Source organism: Colobus angolensis, unplaced genomic scaffold (assembly GCF_000951035.1).
Source record: "Colobus angolensis palliatus isolate OR3802 unplaced genomic scaffold, Cang.pa_1.0 Scaffold60, whole genome shotgun sequence".
NCBI lineage: Eukaryota > Metazoa > Chordata > Mammalia > Primates > Cercopithecidae > Colobus > Colobus angolensis.
The window spans coordinates 2745166-2746408 of NW_012119599.1; positions in this window are offsets into that span (position 1 = coordinate 2745166).

Genomic DNA, 1243 nt, shown 5'->3' on the forward strand with positions numbered 1-1243 from the left:
GGCCTCCCAAAGTGCTGGGATTACAGGCTTGAGGCACCGCGCCCGGCCTTTTTTTTTTTTTTTAGGATGGATGGGGTCTTGCTATTGCCCAGGCTGATCCTGAACTCCTGAGCTGAAGCAATCCTCCCACCTTGGCCTCTCAAAGTGTTAGGATTACAGGCATGTAATGCTACACCACATGTAGCAGGGGATGATTTTGGAAGAGAACTGGAAGAAGTGAGGAGAGAGCCAGGCAGGCTTGAATTTGGGAGGCAGAGGTTGCAGTGGGCTGAGATGGTGCCACTGCACTCCAGCCTGGGCAACAGAGTGAGACTCTGTCTCAAAAAACAAAAAAAATCTGACTTGAGTTCTAACAGGCTGCTGAGAGAGAAGAGAGGAGAGTATAGGAGTTTGGAGAGTTGAGTTTGGGGGAGAAGGGGATGCATTAACGCCACAGAGTAATATTTATACATTTATTTATTCTCTTTCTTTCTTCTCTTTTTGGTAGAGATGGTGTCTCACCATGTTACCCAGGCTGGTCTCGAACTCCTGGCCTCAAGTGATCCTCCCACCTCAGCCTTCCAAAGCGCTGGGATTACAGGCATAAGCCACCATGCCCAGCTTCAGGATTTCCTTTTATGTTTTGAGATGGAGTCTTGCTCTGATGTCCAGGCTGAAGTGCAGTGGCATGATCTCAGCTTATTGCAGCCTCCACCTCCTGGGTTCAAGCGATTCTCATGCCTTAGCCTACCGAGTAGCTGGGATTACAGGCACCGGCCACCAACCCTTGCTAATTTTTGTATTTTTAGCAGAGACGGGGTTTCACCATGTTGGCCAGAATGGTCTCCAACTCCTGGCCTCGAGTGATCCTCCTGCCTTGGGATCCCAAAGTGTCGGGATTACAGGTGTGAGCCACCGAGCCTGGCTTCAGGAGTTCCTTTTTTTTTTTTTGAGTTGGAGTTTTCCGGTTGTTGCCCAGGCTGGAGTGCAACAGCGCGATCTCCACTCACTGCAACCTCTGCCTCCTGGGTTCAAGTGATTCTCCTGCCTCAGCCTCTCGAGTAGCTGGGTTTACAGGCACCCGCCACCACGCCTGGCTAATTTTTTTTTGTACTTTTAGTAGAGATGGGGTTTCATCATGTTGGCCAGGATGGTCTCCAACTCCTGGCCTCAAGTGATCCGCCCGCCTCGGCCTCCCAAAGTGCTGGGATTACGAGCATGAGCCACCGAGCCCAGCCTCAGGGTTTCCTTTTTAAGGCTGCGT